At 36.7% G+C, this 22,048-nt stretch overlaps 1 protein-coding gene across 5 annotated transcripts in view; it reads right to left on the bottom strand.

Annotated features, from left to right (window-relative positions):
• NEBL (nebulette) overlaps positions 1 to 22,048 on the bottom strand; it is a 254,624-nt gene that overhangs the window by 109,143 nt on the left and 123,433 nt on the right. The window contains exons 5-7 of one of the 5 annotated variants that reach the window (XM_021386376.1): positions 15,119 to 20,778; positions 13,819 to 13,879; positions 12,021 to 12,085 (exon numbers count right to left, since the gene is read on the bottom strand). The exons of the other annotated variants lie outside the window; for them this stretch is intronic. The gene's annotated coding sequence lies outside the window, so the exon portion shown is untranslated. The remainder of the gene's footprint in view (positions 1 to 12,020; positions 12,086 to 13,818; positions 13,880 to 15,118; positions 20,779 to 22,048) is intronic. 5 annotated transcript variants of the gene reach the window in all.

Here is a 22,048-nt window from a genome sequence, read left to right as displayed (position 1 = left end):
CAAGACTTTATTGCTGTTGCAAGAGTTGTATACTCACTACAGTGTCTCAGCACACCCTCGAACTGCTTCCTCTCTCTTCCTGGAGAACATTTTAATTGTACAGATTCAACACTCACCCATTTATTCTGAATGCTAATCTTTTGAAAATCACACTACAAAAAACACATTTGATGAAAAGGTAATATGCCAAGAGGCATATACAAAGTGGTAATTCATATACCAAAACAAAATTATGAAGTCTCTGCAAAGTGAATTGCACCCATTATCTATATAAGAACCAGATTACAACAGGACAATTTTTCTCTGTAGCAAAACACACTGAAATTGCAGAACAACTTAAGAAGTTTAATGCAGTTCCTGTATTATCCTACACATTACACTCAAACTGTCCAACTAAACAATGCATTTTTATTCTGTAGTATAGCTGGCACAAAATAAAAGTCCAAGAAGCAAACTTCTTTCTTAAATTTCTATTTTTACGACTGAAGGATATGAATTGTCTATTCCTGCCATCTTTTTAATTTCACTATTCATGAAAACAGGAAAAATGGGGGACACTTTTGCCTAAAGTTTATCTTTTTCTTATAATTGTAGTTTTAAAAAATCAGACAGAAAAATCAAAGTGTTTTCTGAAAATATAATAGAAAAATCCAATACTAAAGACAAGCTGAGTAAAGGTACAAATTAACGTACGTAACATTATAAAGCTAGTATTTGAAAAGTAACTTCTCAACTTTAATACTCCCTCTGAATTTGAGCAATCATCAAGTATTTGTGATTCTCTCTTTTTATGAACATAAATAACTAGGAATTGTATTGAAAATGTATTTGTATCTTTTGAAGTATTCTGAAATCTATAATGAATTTGCAGCAGAGGACAATTTTCTCATAAGTGGCCTACCTCTACTCTTGCATGTTCCAGGCTCGACTGCCTGAAGTACCCTACCTCAAACACTGTACAGCCCTTAAACCCCTGAAGAAGTGTTTTCTGTACTAATCACCCCCACTACAAAGCTTGGAAGTCACAAAGCCCTTTGAAGTTGAAGAAAGGTCTAAAACTGAAAGCTTTCTATCACTTCAGGGTGCTCTCAGTGCACATATCACAACTCCAGCTCCATGCTGAGGACTCGGTGTTGCAGGAGAAAGGCCACTCATTCCAAGTCACTAGAAAACTCTTATGAGGTTCACAGTTCCTATGAAGCAGGATCTACATTTAGCTTAGTACAGAATAATGAAAAAGGCCCAGATAATATTTAAGGATAATTTGCTGTCCCTTTTTGAGTGGACACACTTCTTTCATTCAGCATTAACTCTGCACTCTGTGATGCACCTCACTTTTGTCACAGCTTGAACAAAAATTCCCAAGGCACTAGCACCGTTTCTCACAACAGTAAAACCAAAGATGAACATTAGGGGTGGAGGAGCAATAAAGGCTGAAAACTTTTAATTATTTGTCTGAGCCACTGACATTACTCCCAGGCTCTTACAGAAAGGGGCTAGATTAGCATCTTCATCCTCACCTTTGGTGAAAATTTCTCCATGCATACAGCAATTGTAATAGCTTAAACTGAAATTAAAATTGATTTAATTAGCTCTGTCAAACCTTTGGCCCAGTGGCTCTTAAATCACTGTCATCTGTATGAGAAGTGCTTTTGCTACCCACCTCATTAGCTTCCTCACACCTCCTATCTAGTGTTAAACATATGAGTGAAGTTTCACAGTTCAATTATACCAATTCAGAACTTCATCGTCACTTAAAAGAGCAATTCTGACCTCTCACCTTGCCACATGACAAGTGTTAGCTTCCAGCACGGACAGATGGGAACATACCTTGCACTGTCACACCAGGTAGTTATAGCATCTCTTTCAAGAGCAACATAGTGATAGGTCAGCTCTAAATGACTGTCAAACCTCAGCCTGAAATACATTTTTCTTGCCAGTCACCAGCCTTCTTTCTATACATAAAATGACCCAGTGTTTCATTTTTATAAGTTTTGTTCTTTGCCATCCCTAACTCCTGGCAAGTGTAGGCAAACCCCTCCCGAATCTATCACACGCAGCAGAATGTAAATGATAAATATTACAATCAACACACATCCACTGGAATTCCATCAATACTGGTTAATAAAAACAATTTTCCCACTTGCAGCAAAAAAGCACAACTAAACTCCAGCTCACCTGCTGCTACAGCAGGCAGAACAAGTATGTGAATACATTAAAAGTAAATTGCAAAGTAAAAAGAGAAAGTGACCTCAGGACAAAAATCTACAGGTACCAATCAGCACCGAGTCTGGGCACAACAGCCGCTTTGAAGAGGAGTTTCTTAACTTTCGTTCTTTTCCAGACTCTACAGTTGCCCCAAGTCTGCTGCGTTCACTGAATACACCCTAAGAAACCATAATTCTTGAACATCACAGACATTGTTCATCTCTGTGCAAGCCCTTCATCATGCATTATACCTTGCTTAACTCCTACATAATCACTAGAATTTCAAAGGAGAAAGTCAATTATTTATGTGCTGAAAGACCCAGAAATAGTCTACGTAGAGAAGGCCTTCCAGCATGTTATTCTTTCAGTTCTCCTGAGCCTTGCAGGCAGCAAAGATTATAAACAAATGAAAGTAAAGCGTATGCACTGGCAAGAAAAGCAAGTTGGACATTTTAAAGACTAGATACTCTAGGGAAGTTAGGGATGTGCTAAGATAGCAAGTCAAGAGAAGCAAGTCTCATTTTCTGTACAATGCAAGCCACAGCGTGCACATGGAGAAGGCACACATAAAATGTCTGAAAGACATCGGGAAAAAAAGACTGCCACAGAAATGGGAAAAATACCATGCAACTCTTACCTTCAGGAAATGAGAGCATACCTTTCTCATACAGATATACACTCTGTTTGCAGCTTGCTTGCCCCTTTCCCTCACAAGACTGCATTTTTCATTCCAAAGCCCTTCAATGAATCTAAACTACTGATCCAGGTTAAATATATATATACATAATAGTATGCATGTATATGCATATCTATATAATACATATATATACACTTATCTATACATATATGTGTATAAACACATATATACATATGTATATATATGTGTGTATATATATATGTATTGATCTGAGGATTGTAAAGCAGTCTGGCAGAGAACAAGAAGAATCTACAAACACTCCGCAAAAGAACTGAAAATGGCTCAAGTCCTTTCATGTGTGGAAGAAAATTACTGCAGGTCCTAAACATAACTATTTTGATGCTGAGCTGACCAAGACACAATAAGACTGCATTTAAGATCCCTGCTCTTTCTAGTACCTAAAAGTATCTGATCCAGGCCATGTCACCTCTAGATAAAATCTTACCTGCATTTAACTGTCTTTAGGCAGCTACAGCTATAAGACTGTCACATTTTTCTCAGGACTGCTGTCAAGTCCCAATTTTCTGATCTCTCTCTCTTATATAAATGTCTACACACAATACTAAAGCTACTTCCTTCTCACAGTTGAATGAATAGCTGGCGCTCAAACAGCTTAACCTTGTTTTTCCAATCCCAAGGAGAATTTCTGTTGTCCTCCCTTGAGTTCTGAGGAGTAGAGAAGGCAAATACAGTGATTCCAAATCCATCTTGCCACATGGACGCAACATTCCAGTATCAGTCCTGATTCTCTGCAGCCACTGGTAAACACATTCTTCTGCCTCTGCCCAGCATTGATCTTACTGAACCTCTAAGGATCATACTAGTTCATATGCCCCCGTACCACAATAAGAGAAGTAATTAACTACAACGAAGCACACAATTTTTCTGGTTTTCAAAATCAATTCATTTTTTGATATGTATCCTTTGCTTTCCAGTTTCAAACCTATTGTTTTCCATTTTACTATGAAAAATATGTATTTTGTGATTCTGACTTTGACCATTTAACTCAGAATCTGAAATCACTCTATAACGGTACTTCTTAAAATATCACCATGTTTCTCTTTATTTCTGGTACTACTTACTTTTGTATCTACATCATTTACCAATAAAGGTTTCATCTCACTGTCTAGAGTACTAATAAAAACATTTAAAAAGTGTTTGACCAAGGATCAGCCTCTGCGGAAACTACTAAAAGCATCCCTACTTGAGATACCTCTTTAGTAAAAACTACATCTCAAAACCTGCCGGTCAGCCATCCAACAGATGCCTTGCTAATCACGGGCAACAAATATTTTTTAAACAAGCAGCCGTGTGTGGTTCAGTTTCAAGTACCATCATGAAGGGCAATGGACATGCCTTTCTGCGTCAATCCAAATACACTGGAATTTTTTTAATCTCCTAGATGTAATTCAAAAAAGTCTAAATTATAAATGTAAGAAATTAAATGTCAGAGTTTACTGATTTCAAATACAAATTCAACATGTAAAATGTGAAGACAAACTGGAAGGGATTGCATTAAAAACCACATTCCACTGCCTTGAAATAAGATTACATTGGCAGAAGTTATCTTGGTTGTAGCTAAAAACTACATCTTATAATGATGATTTATTTTTCAAACTTCATTATTTTTACATCTGTTAGTCATTTATAATGGACTCTTTTGCCTTTCTATGTGCTTCTTATTTTGATAGGAATACATATTCAGTATCAATTTCTTTCCATCTTTTATGTAAACGTTTTAAATTTCATATTTTAAATATATATATTATATGAATGTTTTATCGCTGTTTCTATATTAAGAATTTAAGTGTCTAGTACTAGCTCAGACCAGAGATCCATCTGGCCTAGCGTTCTTTATTCAAGAATGGCTGCAAGCATTAGTGAGCCACAGTAAGGACATGGGAAACATATGATACTTCCCCCTCTCACACTCTCCCTTACTCCAACTGTTTTCAGTCTGGTGTATTTCCTGAGCCTGGTGGGGTGTGTCCCATTCCGCGGTGGATTTTTTTTCTAAATGCTTCCCCTGTCCTTGAGCTAATATAAACTTTTTGCATTCATGTGATCTTCTAGTAAAAATTCCATCATTTAATACTTTTCAGAAAGAAACAACTCCTCTTGTCTTGATTGCGATTATGACTAGCTTTCTTTGTTTCTAGTTCTTGCACTTGAATACAGGCCATTCCTTGTCTACCTTCTTTACTTGTAGACCACTCTGTAACACCTTTATAAACCTTAAACCTTTTTCTAAGACTGGATTCATTCATTCTTCTCATGAATTTGGTCAACCTTGATGCCTTTCCTCATTTTTTTTATTTACATATTTATTTTAACTTGAAGGTCAAAGTAAAAACATTATTCAAACAATGGGTGAATAGGAGATTTTGACAAGGTATAATGAAGTTTTCCTTTACTTTTCTATTGTTTTCCTATTTATTCCTAATGTTTTATTTGCTTTTTTTGACATATTAAGCAGTGAGATGGTGTAATCACAGAAATAGCTCATATGGCTTAATGGTCAGTTCCGAGGCCATTATTTTATAAACTATACATGTGTATTTATCTGCACTTTTAATGTCATTTTCAATTTCATTATTCAGATACTCAATATTATAATGTCTTTTTCTAATTCTTCATATTCTGCACTTGACTAATTGTAAATAAGTTACAATTATCGCAAACTTGTTTCAGTCACTGCTTACTCCCTTTATAAGGTCCTTTATGAACATCACCTCCTAACCAAGACTGATGCTGTTCAGTGTAGTTGTAAATGTTGTATTTTTGCCATAATTTGGTTACATTTATACTACTCTTGAGTTAATTGCTTTAAACTTTGAGAATATAGTCTTTCAAAGGTCCAAAAAAAATACTGCATTGCCTGAAGTCATGGTCTGCTCACACAGAAGTATAAACATATCATAGTCCGTTAAATTCTCAGTTAATTCTTCTGCTCCCACAGACTAAAGCCCACTGACAACACACCCATACTGACTAAGGGACCCGCCAGCCCAGAAGCTAGTTACATTTGGAAACCCGACAGACTTAGAAACTGCCTTGAATTAGGTTAAAATTGGCTACCAAAATCTGCTTCCAACCAGCTACATGAGTTTCAAGTATCCAAAAGTGTTTTAATGAATTTTAAAATATTTTTAGTACTAGACAGAAAAAAACAGAAGTAACAAGCTACTCCAGAGCTTTTTTAGACACTTTTGTAAAATGTAAGATCCTCTATACCTCCCATCTAGGACTAGCTTACCTTGAATGACCTCATTTTCCTTTAAGAAGGAAACAGAGTAAAAGTGCCAGAAGGGAGCACACAGACAATTGCAACAGAGCAGTTGATGAATTAGGCTTTGTTCACACATCCCTTCTGCACAGCCTTACATACACTCAGCATTAACTATCTGAACAGTTTACATGAGAGTTATTTTTGTGCGCAAATATTGACATGAAGGATTTTTATAGGCAAAAATGAACAATAGTGCCACTTTTTAAAAACATACCACAGATTTCTCACTACCCAGAAAACTTTCACGTTATCAATGTCTTTAATCTTAAAGTGCATTTTCAAAGTGAAGCTTAGAGGAAATTTTCTGCAAAGGAATAGACTCCACATTAAAAAAGCCTTGCCAGAAGAAATGATGTTTTTTTTAATTGTTTTTCAAGACAGCACAGCTTGTCACCAACTCGGCTATAACTAATTTTATTAATAACATTAACTTATTAAAGCCCCTTTTACACACTCTGTCAAGCAGGTCACTGCAAAGCAGCGGACACGGGGATTAATATCATCATTATTATCTAATATAACATTTTTGTAATAGAATTCCAGCAAAATTTAATGAATGTAGACTGAGCCAGAAAATCCAGGGGGCAAAAAAAAAAAAAAAAAAAAAGAGCATTTAAAAAGCTTTGATTTCCTCTGTGCTGACTTAAGACTATTTCTAACCAACCTGCCAAAGCTACATATGTATAAGGCAGAAGTGCGGAAGACATCAGTGCAGGAAAGCACAGACAAGGCAGAGATGCTGGCAAAACCATATGTGAGAACAAGACTTTTAGGATACTAATAAGAAATGTAGTTTTAAAAGATTAAGGAGTACTTACAAACACTAATTTCAATAAGCAATAACTCAGAACATCACTTTTAGAGCTGTAGGGAGGGAAAGAAGGGCAAAAAAGAAGAAAAAATGAAAAAAAAAAAAAGATTATTGCTAGTCATGTGGTAGCAGACTCAAAAAAAAAGCTACAATTAAAACAAAAGGAAAACTAAACAAATTTTTAGAATTAGCACTGATCAAATGAAAGCAAAATATTGCTGAATATCTGTAGGGACATCAAAGTTAAGTGACCAGCTTTTAGCTCAGTTCTATTATTACACCATCCAAAAAAGCATGCTTGAAAATGAATTTTAAGACACAGAAGAGTATCACTTTATTCGCCTGCACAGTTCTATGTTTCCATTCAGAAAGCGATTATCTACAGGTGACTATAAATAGCAAGGTCTTTTGGAGCAATGACTCTAACATAAATAAACTTTGTTTAGCAATTAAAAATATGTCTGTGCATAGTGAAGTTTCCATAATTGCACTTGAATAAAATGAACCATGCTTTCCATTGTCAGGCAAAATACCATCTTTACTCCATAGATGCAATAGTCCTCATGTTTCAAGGCAAGAAAATCTAAAAATGTTAACTAGATTCCACAGTAAATTTTAGGAATAATGTGCTAGAACATAGCTACAGCACAAAGCAAAGGCAAACTGATTCAAACTACTACCGGTTCACTGAAATATAATTTTAACATGACCCTAAAAAAATTATTTGTAAAATGAACACAGCAGATGAAACAACCTAGACCCCATTCAGCAGTGCACTACAATGTACAACAAGATAAGTCAGAGCAAAAAGACTAGCGGGATATCCACTCATATTTAGGCTTGCACAAAAGGTAAGGGATTTCCCTTTACAACAATATTCTGACATTTGTGTCTGGTTACACTGACCTATCAAGAGGTTTGGTCTCCTTCACCATGATGAATAAAGTCTTTGGAACACGTATGCAGATTTACTGGTTCCCTAAACCAGTAAGAATGAAATTCTGCCACGATACTGTATGGTATTTTCTTAATGAAAATAACAAGCTTACATGAGATGAATTCCATCTTAACACATCCCACTCCACTGAGATGGAGTGGAGAAAATCTGAGGAGAATGCCAGCTCTCATGGAGCTGGCAGAGGACCAGCCCAGGTAAAAGAGGAAGGTAGGACAGCCACAGGCAGATCAGTACATCTCACTGGCAAAATTGGCCATAGGTGTCCACAGATCCGAATTCTGCTGTGGCTCCTAGGAACTGGGTGTTAACTATTCTGATTTCTCACTTTCCCTTATTCCTGTTTCCTGCTTCCTTCTCCATGAAAAATAGGTTTGCAAAGTGAAATTTCAGTGAGAGATACATAGGCATAACAACATAGATCTGAAATGAGTGCCCCAAACAATAGAATATCACATATTCAGCACTGATAAAGGCTTATTATGAATAACTCTGAAAGGCTCCACACACTAGCACTGCAGTTGCAGCAAAAGCATTTGGGATATTTCAGGACTTTTCAAAGCAAAAGGTTTTCAGGAAGCTCTTACTGTAACTGGTCAAATGCAAGCACTACATTCATGTCTATAGTTAGATGGCCATCTGTATAATTGTCAGTAATGACAGAATTTTAACAAGGTCCATCACTTTAAAATTTTATATAGCTTCATGTATTCACATTAAGAAAAGAAATATAAGTACCTGCACTTCATAGGAAGCTATATGAAACCAACAGACAATAAGTTTCACAGACCTTATATTCCTGCATGGTCTTTTTTTCTCAATATTCATTTTTTATATTGAGTAAGGGACTGAAAAACTTTGCAAAAAAAGCTTTCCAATGGTGTTTTCTGTATTATCCTAAGACTTCCAACATCCTTTCCATTATTTAAGGAATCCACTATATAGTCACTCAAATTCTGTACTGCCTAAACCGTATGCTGGTTGCTTACATAGAAAAGGAAAAAACAAGCATGTATTTAGCAGGTTTCAGGATCCATGTCAATCCACCTTGCAGAATGGGAAAGGAGACAATACGTCTGAACTGCTTTGAGTCTTTTTAGCACAAACATCTCAAAATATACCTTTAATATCTTTAAGCTCACTTACGAAGCATCACAAATACAATGTAACTCAGAAAAAAAATCAACAGAGATACAATGAGTAGATGAATTTCTCTTGCTTCCACTCCTGAGAAGCTCTGTTTTCCTATTTTAGTATGTCTATATTCTGATATCAAGAAGCAGAGCTCCTTGATTTTCACTTAGGACAACAACCCTTACAGCAAGCCCAGCTTCCAGAGAGTTGAACCAAGAATAGAGAAATGAGAGTGGAGTGACCTGGATGGATGATCTTCCTTCCAAACACAGAACGTCACCCAGATGATGTCTTAATCTAGAAATGTTACTTGTTTTTCAGTATTTTAACTCCAGCAAAATCCTTACTGCTCACATCAGGAAAAGTATTTTTGTCCAAATAATCATCTTTATTTAGGGAACTGATAGAACTACTCTGCACATATTATTTGTCTCTGTTCTGCATGTTTGTTTGTTTGTTTGTTTTTGTGACTCCACCAGAGAAAACTTGACAAATTTTCTACCACCACTCTGAAGCAAGTGATCTGTTGCTCAAACTCACATTACAAGCCTACGAAGGAGGTGGTAGCTCCCAAGACAGTTAGGACTTCATGGGACAAAGCTGTAACTTAAATGCTACCTGGAAACAAGTGGATGTACATACAACTAAACCACTCAGTATTATGCATTCCTAAACTTCATATTAAAGTCAGAAATCTCCTAGAGCTCACTTCTTGCCCATGAACTGTTCTCCAAAAATCACAGATTTAATCTGAAAATCAAAGAAATAAAAGATGTTTCAGCTTTACTAGTAACATGAAAAACTGTTTAAAAATGAAGTCTGACCCCTGAATTGCTAATTACTGGTTAATCTCTGTCAGCACATTAAAGACTCCATGGTTATGAGGCTATCAAAATCTGTCCACAATTTTTTGTGGACATGAGTTCTGGCTGAAGCAAAATGCATGAGTATTTACTATCTGTTCCACCCTTTGGTCATATTTGCTAAAAAGATTTCCCTTCCAGCAGTTGGTTGGTTTAACTCAACATTTCCCCCATCTCCTACTTAGGCAACCAAGGATCAGGAGAGGCAGAGCAAGAAAGGACAACAGGAAGACATAGAAAGATTTCAGTAAGCTGTACTGCATGTGTGCACCAAGACACAATGGAAGTAAGCCAATAGAAAGGGTTACAAACTGTCCACTTCTTTTTCACAACCAACGACGGAGAATTTCATTCTGATCCAGTGGTGCTGGTAGAAAAGCTGGCAGAAACAGGGCTGCTAGAGAGCAGAATGAGAAGGACCGCTATATAACTGACCCAGCAGACACATTTGTATTAAGCAGCAACTGTGCTGGCTGGTGAGGTGAACGCAAGAAAGGTTTCATGAAAGTGAAATCCATTATAGCTACAGCCAAATGTAAAGACTTATCATAGACGTAAGTTCCACTGGAGTTCCAATTCTGTGACCTCATCTATATCACAACATGGATATTCTCATATAACCGTTAATTGTTTTTATGTATCAATATTACCAGCTAGTTAGGAAAGCAAACATTGGTTAGCATTTAGAAATAAAATTCAAAGACCACAAACTGGCAAGATTAGAACATTATACTTACAAGATATCTTTGAAATATCTTTTATGTGCCCAAATCGTAATAATCTAGAATTAACTATCCAAGCACAGTGAATAAATCCCTGGCACTTTGAAATTACAAATCTCATAATAAGAACTACTAAAGCATCTATCAAATCATGCATGGAAATCATAGAGAAGAACTACAAAGTAATAAGGTTTATATATTAAGTTAGAAAAATAAAAACTGATCCAAAAATTGCATATTCAAAGACAGGCAGGAGATCAGTTGATTGCACAAAGAATTCCATGAGCTATGCGGATAGCAGAATGATGCTAAAGGGCCGAAGGGCTCCCAGAAGGAACCAACTCAAGGGTCTTATTGGGATTCATTTTATTTAATAATTTTATTTATGAGGTATTGCAGTAAAGAAGATTCTCTACAAAAAAAAAAAAAAAAAAGACTGAATGTGATATCTGGAATAATAGGACGGGATTTGACATAACTTAATACAAAAATATGCTCTTCAGATAATTTATATTGCAAGATACAAATATAATAGTTGGAAAGAGGCACATTTGCATATCTGAAACAATCATACAATGACTACATGACACCAGAATAGCCGTAAGGGAAAGCAAATACAATACTAAAATGAATCAGAACAAAGTATTTTTAAAATCTCTCTTATGATACTATGAAAAACACTCTGGTTTTCTGTGCTCAAAAAAGCTGTTTTCCCGTAAGAAAAGGCAGAAATGGGACATGATGCCCCTCACTACAAGAAAGACATTGAGGTCCTGGAGTGTGTTCAGAGGAGGGTGACAAAGCTGGTGAGGGGTCTGGAGCACAGGCCTTATGAGGAGCAGCTGAGGGAGCTGGGGTTGTTCAGTCTGGAGAAGAGGAGGCTCAGAGGTGACCTTATCACTCTCTGTAACTACCTGAAGGGAGGTTGTAGTGAGCTGGGGGTCGGCCTCTTCTCTCTTGTAAACAGTGACAGGACGAGAGGGAATGGACTCAAGTTGCGCCAGGGGAGATTTAGACTGGACATTAGGAAATACTACTTTTCTGAAAGAGTGGTCAGGCTCTGGAATGGGCTGCCCAGGGAGGTGGTTGAGTCACTGTCCCTGGAGGTGCTCAAGAGAAATTTAGATATAGCGTTGAGAGACATGGCTTAGTGGGGTTATTGGTGGTAGGTGGATGGTTGGACTGGATGATCTTGTAGGTCTTTTCCAACCTAGCTAATTCTATGATTCTATGATGGATCAGTTAAGACTTTTGCAAGGGCACATCAAGACTGCCTACTTGCTCAGCATCATATAGCAAAATCTGAGAATTACTCTAGCATATGAATAGACAAACTCTTACCATGAATTTATTGTGGAAATTGTAATGTGGCTTTTACCTTCCAGTAGGCAAAGTGAGGAAACAACCTTCAAAAAAAAAAAAAAAAAGAGTTTGGCAAATGTGTTAAGAAGTGTACATGACATACTTGTCCGCAAGAGAGAGAAGTAGAGCTCTCAGTGATTCTTTCAATGCAGTGCTCCTAACTGAAGTAAGTCAAAGTGCTCGTTAAACAGGAAATTCTTACTGAAAACCCTCTCTTCTGTCAGGCCAGTCCTTGAGAACTGATAAGAAACTGAGCTGAGTATGTGGACCAGTTTCTGTGCAGTACACTTTTCAGAACAGAAACTGAACACTGAGCAGGATATGAACATGAATGAATGCCAGATCCACAGGGCATGTTTTAACAGCCAGTTTTATTACTTTAACAGAGGAGGACTGTGTGCTTCAGCTGTCAACCCTCTCATTTTATTTGGAGTCAGCGTCAGAAAAGGTCATATTGCAAAACATAAACAAATTACTAACATGGATCACATTTCCTCAGACTGTCCATGCTCCTCAAGATCTTCTAGACCATAGGAATATCTCCTCCTACAGAAAGAAGCCTACCAGCTAAATCCTAGGTCTCATTTATACCTGCAGGATATACTCCGATCCCAAGTCTAATTCATACATCTGGCGTATATTTATACACTGCTCGAAAACAACTGTAACCAGTACAGCTCTGGGTACCTGCATCGTATCCACATACACACACATGCACTGTGGGTGCTTATCTTCTACTGATCCAAAACCAAAAATCACAGCAAAAGTCAGCTCCTACATGTAGTAAGTGCAGCATGTCATCCCTAAAAGTTCAGGCCCAGAATATCAGACGTGACTGTGCGAGCAAAAATCTATTCACTTCCGAAGTTATCTTAGTTACCTACCATTAACATTTTGAGGCTCTATCAGCTGCAGCTTGGTGCTCTGGTTATGCACCAAGCTTCCCTGTCAGGGGTCTATGGCCAGGCTAATTTTGCATGGGGCAATAACCACCTAATCAATCCATGTCTTTCTAAATCCTAATGGAGCACCTGCACATCCAGACATGAATCTTCTTCCTGACATCCTCCACACACATAAATTACAAGTTTACTGCACAGTCCAGACAAGTCTCAGTGACCCCTTGACAGGGCAAACAGAGGTCATGCAACAATCTGATTTTCAACATCCACTTCTTCCACCCTTCCACTTTCTGAATTTTAAAGCCTGTAGTTGTAGTTAGTACCACTTCAGAGTACAACAGGAATGCAACTCTGAAGTGACAACTAGTTCCTAGCAAGGATAACATAAGAAATGTTTCCATTAGCAAGTACTGCAGCACAATAGGAGCAGATCTGTAGAATGAAACAGTTGGTGCTGAGTGCATAAACTCCACACTCTATAGGAGATGGGAGTAGCTATTGGAGAGCTCAAGTCTGGTCCAGTGGAGTGTATACACTTTAGCAGCTGGAGTGCATCACTCAGTTTAGTTTCAACTGTAATTAATCCACTTTGTATGCTCTAATTAGGAGATGCACTTGAAAACCACACCTCCAGTCAAAGCTAAAATGCTAGCCAAAACCATCTTACTCTTGAATATCTGGTCAGTTAACTGCAGTGGCCTTGCATGAACACTGGTGGTTATTCTTTGCTTTAAAAGGCTCTTAATACCTTTCAATATCTAGCAGCCTTCACTTCCCCTCAGTCTTACTATGTCTTGGCTAGTTTCCAAATACCTTAATGATAACACAAAAATAACACCAGTAAGATCTACATAGGTAAGTCATATCCCACTTACATTTGCATCTTAGCAATCTCTTCAAAAAACTGTCATTCAGGGCTCAGAAAGGCTTTCTAGTCTGTAACAGAAAGTAACAGAAAGACCAGAAGAGCAATAAGGTGTCAAGAAAGAAGTCATGTTTTTCTTTTAAACACAATGCCTGAAAATTACACTCCACGCTCCTCGTTCTTACCTTTTAAGAAAGAATGAAAAATCAAATTCTCTTTTCCAGTTCCATGCTACCTGCTACTTTATACACATATTCCACTTGGCTTTCGGTTCATACAGACAGTTTAATTTTCTTTTGTGACTTCTCAGTATCTGTTCTACCCCTTTTTGAGACAGGCCGATTGTTTAATCTCCAATCCCTCAATACTGTCAGAGCCTTTCATATCTTTTGCTATTATCTTCAGAGCCAATAATTCTGCTAAATTTTCTATCACCACCAAGCTTTTTTGAGCCTTTCCACCCATAAACTTGTAATTTTCTGATGAAAAGGAACCCAACTGCTAATAATTTCTCAATTCAAGACAGCTTGCCAGCTATTATCTGAGCCAGAACCACACGTTGCACAGAAAGGAATGTTAAACACAAGGCAATGCCAAACAAGTGACCTCATTCCATGCCTGCTGCTCTTGCCCTGCTCATATCTACAGCTCTCTTTGTACAAGTAAAGAAACCTTTTGGCCATTTCCCTTGGGCTCACAACACTGAAGCCAAGGGCAACCCAGCCCACATCAAAGCAGGTCTTCCTGCTGAGCAGGCAAGAAAACATCAGGTGAGCTGGATACCCCTCCTCAGGTTCCCTGACTCCCTCCTTTCCTATCAGTGGTGCCTGTAGAACAGCGCTACCCAGCGGCTCCAGCTCTGCCCAGTATTGGTACACTGAGGAACAGCTCCAAAGACACCCAGATCTTGCCTAATGCACACTCTGGATCTTACCACAGCTTCCTCACATTCCAATCTTCCTTTTTCCTCAAAGATCAAATCTGTTGTGCGAAAATTCACACCAGCCCCACTATTCTTCTCAGCCACTTACTCATCCAGTTTTCTGGAAACTGGGAACAGCCACCCTATTACGCCAAATCCTATAAAAATCAGTTAACATCATCAATGTAAGACATAACTTTGAAGTGTATTTCTCTTCTTAGGGCTGGAAAAGGGTTGGACTTGCCAAAATGGTTAGGGTTTCGGTTTACGCCATCATTCTCTACTGGAGAAAGGGAAAGGCAGATACAAAGCTGGGGCAGCAGGAATGAGGCTCAGAAAGGCTGAAGACAACCACCCTTGAAGTTCAAGATAATCACCATTCAAATACCATTTTCTTCAGACTGGTCTTCCCCAAAGGCCAGTATTTAGCCACTCCAGTGACTGAGGTTCAGACTTCCTCCATTTGCAGATATTTTTCATCATCTGCCACTTTTACCTCGTCTTTCTGGAGATCTGAACAAGCTTGCTAACTTAGCAAATCAGAAAAGACAAGAGAAAAAAAAAATTAACTCAAGGATGATCTGAAAAAATACTTAAAAGACCTACATTAAAATACTGTGGTTGCGAACAGGAGAAGCACATTGGCATAAGCCAGAGAAAGAACTTAAAAAAGAGCACACAAGCATTTCTGAAACTAAACCATTATTTGAACAGAACTGAAACACTTAGAAAGCAACGCCTGTGACACTCTAATCTGCTCTTTGGAAAAGTAAACTCTTAGTTTATATGATCTCTGTAGACATAAGTAGAAATATCATATGCAAACTTTGTCTACTTCCTCTTGTGTTAGGATGGTTAAAAAGTTTAATCATTACACTTACTACAGTGCTGGCTTTGTCACAACTAATGCAACTACTGACAGGCTAAGGAAATCACAGACACATGTGTTAACATGTAAAAAAAATAACTGAGTGCCACAGAGGACCAGATACCCCTGCTGTCAAGGTCAATGAAGTCTGTGAGCATTATAGGGGTGAGACATTCAAATCTCCAGGGATCGAGATTAAAGATGGTATTAGCTTTAGAAGAAGCAGAGCATCTTGTTCTTCAGCAGGAGGTTTTCTGTGTAAGATGCTGCCCTAGCAACTGATGTGCAGTACAAAAGCATGAGATAAGACAGAATCAAAAGCTGAAATGATAAGCCAGTAATGGACAATATAGGAAAACAAGGAAATTAGAAATTGTCTTTTCCTTAGAAGCACTTAACAACTCAAGGATCTCTGGAATTACAAACTCCTGGTATTCAACTTTTGGGCTAATTATTTTTCAGCATTCTAAAAACTTAATTTTAATTAGCTCCCAAGTTGAGTTTCTATGGAAAGAGATTTTATTTCATTTTCTTTTTACTGTATGTAAAAACCACAGGCTTCAAAAATACATTCTCATTAAAAATAATGAGTGATTTTGATATTGCTTAAATATATTCAAGTGACACAGGAAAAAAGCTAGGGGAGGGAGAGATCATAATTATTTAGTTGCTTAGTACCATAACAGAAAAAGCCAAAGCCGTACATTTAAACATCAGAAACCTTCCAAATCAACCAAGTCTTGAAGCAAGCTGCATTTCATGACAAGAACACTTCTGCCAGATAACAGACTGATGCTTACAATAGTTGCTAAAGAACACTTTTTATACTTGTCTTCATTACAGACTGATTTTTTTGTTGTTGTTGCATAAACTACAGTAGAAAGCAGTACATGTGCTAGTCAGTACTGGAGCAAAATGTGAAAAGAGATTAACTGTCAATTCTATGCTTACATTTACATAGCTGTTTTAGACTCCAATTAGGATGTTCAGAGTTTTTAGTAAGTACATATTAATGTAAGGTTTTACTTCTGCATCTGTTGACAAGAAACAGTAATTGCCATGGATTAAAATGAAGTTCATTAAACATTGTGTTAAATATTTGAAGATTATTTAATTATTTCTTAAATTGCTGATGTTTTTCATAAGAAACTTGCCTTGCAATTTAATCTGAATATTATATCATAAACAGAAGGTGAAACAAACAAGATACTTCTTTTTTATTATTATTTTAACCAGAAAAAGCCCAAGAGGTATTCTTCTAGATTGGATCAAATGTTTTGATCATGGAGAAAGAGACCATTCTAAATTAAAGTGTATCTTATGTAAAGCATCCCATCAACTCAAACACAGGTTTAACCAAATACAGGTTTAACAGTATCAAAGTAAAATTTACTAGTGGCAGTGACATACACAAATACAATGACTTTGGTTTTGAAGTTGAATGACACAGTTCTAACATAACACAAACATATGTTTTAATTATTTCTCTGTAATGCTTACCTTTGTAGCTGTTTTCTAAGGAGAAAACATACCAGAACATCTCTATCAAAATATTTAATTACCATTTGATTCAATTTCCCTTAAAGTCTACAGGTTTGTATCCAGTTTACAATTAGTGTTCATTTCTCATGCATGAGTTGATCCATTTAAACAATACAATAAATCCAAACCTTTAGGGACGTCTCTAGATGGCTTGTTTTATTTCCACCACACAACTCATTTTATATTGTCAATATAGTAAGCAAGGTTACAGTCATTCTGTCAAATGTATTTATTTCAATTAGAATCAGAAAGACTATTCTATTCCCTGTTAGAACACCGTTTAAAACTTTTAGAAACTTAGAGATATATTTTAACTTCATAAAAGCTCGATAGCTTTTGCAATTACTTAATTTCATATGAAAACAGTGATACAGAAGAAAATAAGGAATATTTACATTAATTTCTTCTATTAAAAAGACCTCTGAAATCCTAGGTAAAAAATAACAATAAAGCATTACTATCCATAAAAAACTTGATTTTAAAAAAGAGAAAAAATGGTTTTTTTCTAATGGAGTCTTAAGAATAAAGCCAGATGGAATAAGATTATTTAAAAAGCACCTATAGGGGTGTCACATCTGCTTCCTTCAACTACCATAGATCCATTTAAGCTAAAATATTTCCCCTTACATCTCTGAGGACAGTTTCAGCCTCACAGTTGTGAGGGTTCTTTGAGCAGTTATCACTGCTCACGGTTGGGCTGCTGAAAGAGATCCTTCATCAGCAGAAATCTTCCGAAGGCCACATGCCACTCAAGTCCAAACACACAGCTCTGACAGACAAGCAGTTCCATTTTAGATATTCTGCTGATGCTGAGTTTTTTCACATATTCATAGCTTACCAGAAGTTCACTATACATTTGGGTTTAATATTTCAATGGACTTATCCAAACACCCATCTGAATTTGCACATCTAATGCTTTTACAGGCAGTATGGGATATACTAGCTCAAACTATCCACTGATGACCATTGTAAATTCCTGTTTTTAACACTAACAGCTTTTCCAAATACAGTTACCTCTCTTGGGCAAAATTTTGTTTTCCAGCTACTCATTGGTAAAAATCCTTCCATTATTTCTGTTGAAGAGTCATGCATCTTTCCATTTGTGTTATAAAATAAGTCATCTTTCAACATGTTACCAATACGTTCTAAAGCTTTTCCTGCTCTGGACAACGAAGCTGATCTTCAGCAGGTGAAGAGCATCACCCTGGATAGGGTTATGGATGGATATTGGCTTCACTACACCCATGGAATACAACCTAACGTGACTCACTGCTGCAAATTTTCCTGTACTTAAGTCTGCTACGTTATTCAATTCTACCTGTACCGACAGGTCCTTACACAATGATTGTAGTGAGTAGCTGACCATCCAAAAAGTATTCTTCATCTTAGCATTTCAGAGTCAAAAAAATACTGCTTTTTTCCCAAGTGTTTGGATTTTTTGTCATACATATTACAGGGATTAAGAAAACTGGCAGACCAACAAAGAGTAACTGAGGAGGGAATGGGGACAGTGAAAAAGTCAGTGCTACTCTGATGCAGTACGAGCACACTGCTCCAGAGTCTCAACAAACAGCAAACCTCCTTTCCAGCAAACAGCAGTAAAATTCCTTAGCACAGGTGCGCCTCCCTCTACCTCTAATGGACAGCCAACACAGAAGACAAAGGTTTACTCTGGGTACGACTTAACTATTAAGTGTGTATACTTTAATCTCCATGGTTTACTTCTTTGTGTAAGTAAGAGCTACATAAAAGGGGATTCCAACACCTTCCCATTTCTTGGGTCGTAATGAAAATAATTTAGTTCCATACAGTAAAGAAGTGAGAAAGAAAGTCCAGAAGGAAGTTACTGGTTGTTTTTACAGGAACATTTTATGGTGTAAAGGATATTGTCTGGCACAGTAAAAATGTAATAAATGAAAGAAAGCATTACAAGGCTGAATGCTTGTTGACTATTCTACATGGCGATCAAAGTAGAAGGAAGTGAAGAGAGCAACAGGCCATTATATAATTTAATTTTTTACTGAAAATGTAGGAAAAGAATTCACATATACACGGTCTAATTTGACATAGTATTTTCCTAGCTTCTGCATAATACTTTAACAATGATCAATAATGAATGATTTTTCATAGAATCATAGAATCTTTAAGTTGAATATACACTGAAGTTTGAAAAGCATCTCCAGCTGCTCACTTAGCATGAGTTCTATCTAAAATACTACTTACACTCATCACTTCTTAAGCATGAGCTCAGTCATCGTACAAATTTCTGAAAGTTACAGAGTATGTGAAGCTATATAAGAATCTCTTTGCAGAAAATATTCACTGTCATCTAAAACTAACGTGATTCTTTTCCTAAGTCATTTCTAATGCACTTATTAGGCCTCTGCATTTAAAGGCAGAGTTATTTATACTAACTCGGAATAAAAAGTCAAAATACTTCAACAGAGAAATATCAGAAAGCCAGAGGACAGAGGACTTCTCAGAATCTCTCTTTGTATGCATCTATAAAAAGCAAAGCTAGAAGAGGAACCTAGAACTTGGACAAAGTTGGAAATGACTCTGTACATGTATGCTTTACTGCACAAGAGCACAGTACGAGCTCAATCTTATTACAGAGGTACACTTATATTAGGAATATGAACTACATATTTAACCTCCTATCTTTCAACCAGAAAAAAAAGCAATTGAATACAAGTGTTATTTGCTTAATTACATGAGTTACATGTAGCATATTGGAAATACAGTTGTGTAGAATTAAACCCACAGCACATCAAGTAATGAATACCACTTGGAGCTGCAATAAACTGTCAGAGGAGACCATGGAAGCAGAAGGCAATCAGCACTATCATGAGCTAAGTCTTGCACATCTGCTACATGCATGCAGCAGTTCATAAACTGCTACTCTTGTTATGTAAGAAGATACAGTTGTTGTACACCATTATATGCATATCTTCCAAATGAAATAAAATCATGCTTACTAATATAGAGATATATTAATAATATAGTCATACCAGTGTGAATCACTTCAAAAGCAGCGAAAATCCCAGCACTGACTAGAATAATACAAGCTCTTTTCGTATGCAATTTAACATGCTTACCCAGTCTCTTCATTGATGTGCCATGGCTGGTTTTGTGAAATGCAGACATACACGTTGTAACTAATTTTTCTTGTTTCCTTTCACACTACTCTTCTCCTTCACTTAGTTCAGTGGAGGGAAAAAAGTCCTTAGAGACAAGTATCTGCAGGCATTACACTGTGAATACTACAAATGAAATTCCAGGTCTTGTTCTTAGCATCTTCTCCTGCCACTTTTCTCTACAACCTGTTTTGGCAGTTTGAGAGACCATCTTACGTCTGAGCAAGTAAACAGGCTGATCAACTGTGCCAATACATTCCAAATACAGAGCTATGTCTCAGTATCTGTTAGGGCCAGTTTCTAATTACAGATGTGCAGATGTGCACAAGTACAGTAGTAATATGACTTTTTTTCCTCCTTTGGTTTTATATATATATATACACACATATATATATATATCTGCATATACATTTGTATAACATCTGAAGTCATGCCCAATTCTTCTTCTTCATGTCTTTTTCCAGACAACTGATCTTTAGTCCTCCATCACTTCCCTTGAAGCTGTGTAAATTTAACTGAAGGCAGTTAACACTTAATATAAAAACATTTTTAAAAAAAAGAATTCAACATTTTAACTTCAAAGACATTGAATATGTACCATTGTAGCCATTCATATTCAAATTCACATGCTGCCTTTAAGAATGTTACAAGATTTTCATTTTCAAGAAAATTCTATTGAATATCATCAAAAATATATACCTAAGAAAACTGCAGTTTTACATTACAATTCAATTAATGTTTTAAAATATTTTCATACAAATAATCAAAGAGGTCTGTTAATTAATTCCTTGGAATTAGGGTGTCTAAACAAAACAAGTTGGCTGCATTTGCAGCTTTTACAAAATCAGCTGTACTTAGGTTCACTAACACCTGCGCAGAGTTCACCTCCCTCTACATAGAGGAATGATAAAATTCTATCTTCTCTTTGCTAAGGACCTTCCTTTTTCATAAAAGGTCTTAACCAAAGTGGGATACCTTATAAGTATGCTTCATAAACCAAATCTGATCTGCTTTCTTATTTTTCTTTTTTACCCTAAGGTACAGTTCCCATTTTACATACAATTCATTCCTGCTGGAAACTGAGTCACTTTATATATAAAGGAATTGCAAGATCACATTTTGCAAGCCCTCATAAGGAAGAAAGGCACAGATGTGTGCTTCTTCTTACTCCCACATGATTTAAGTGGAAGTGAGAAATGCCTATAAAGGGACTCAGTGTAACGAGGACAACCCCTGTGAAGGCTTCCATGTACCCTTCCAGTCACACAACCTAGCAAGAAGACTCTGCTATCCAAGAACCAGCCTATATCTTAATGAAAGCTTCACACCACACTGATTTCTATGGACGTTTGCTTTGCTATATACTTTGCAGAGATTTACCAGGAACACATTTAAGATTCTATCACAAAGGATAAACCATGCTTCAAACCATACATCTAGACATAAATGTACAGTAAATTGCAGCTCACTGCTATAAACTGTTTTAATTGCTCAATTTCCCTGAAGGAAAGATTATTAGATTGAGTTCCTACTTCTTCATTTAGCCATGTGTCACAAGAGATCAATAAATAGATTTTTGCCATCTTCAATTATTCTGCTCTTTCGCCACCTTAACTTGGAAGATCAGTTTACAGTTAGCCTATTGGCAAAATTACCTATAAAAATAGGGTTTGGGTTTTTTAATTCTGAGAATATTTGCATTCATAATGAAAATCCTCTCTCTCAAATTTCTAAATGGACAAATAATACCAGAAGATCTTTAACTAAGTTA

This window comes from Numida meleagris, chromosome 2 (genome assembly GCF_002078875.1).
Source record: "Numida meleagris isolate 19003 breed g44 Domestic line chromosome 2, NumMel1.0, whole genome shotgun sequence".
Lineage (NCBI taxonomy): Eukaryota > Metazoa > Chordata > Aves > Galliformes > Numididae > Numida > Numida meleagris.
This window is presented reverse-complemented; position numbering and strand designations above follow the sequence as displayed.